The following is a 205-nucleotide window of genomic DNA, read 5'->3' as shown; positions in this document are numbered from 1 at the left end:
CAAGCGGTATATCGTACGCGTTGTCAGCGGGAAAATCGCTCGTATCACACCTTGCAATATCGCGTTTCATGTGCTCATATATATTATCGCATTCGATGTTCTAAATGAGACTGTCTGTGTCAGTGTACATTATTTTACATTTGTCGCGATACAGAGGATACATATACTCGTGATGAAATTCATACAAACAAACCTTTGATATGTC

This window comes from Odontomachus brunneus, unplaced genomic scaffold, assembly GCF_010583005.1.
Source record: "Odontomachus brunneus isolate Ranch 3 - 2012 unplaced genomic scaffold, Obru_v1 Obru_scaffold_204, whole genome shotgun sequence".
Classification (NCBI taxonomy): Eukaryota; Metazoa; Arthropoda; class Insecta; order Hymenoptera; family Formicidae; genus Odontomachus; species Odontomachus brunneus.
This window is presented reverse-complemented; position numbering follows the sequence as displayed.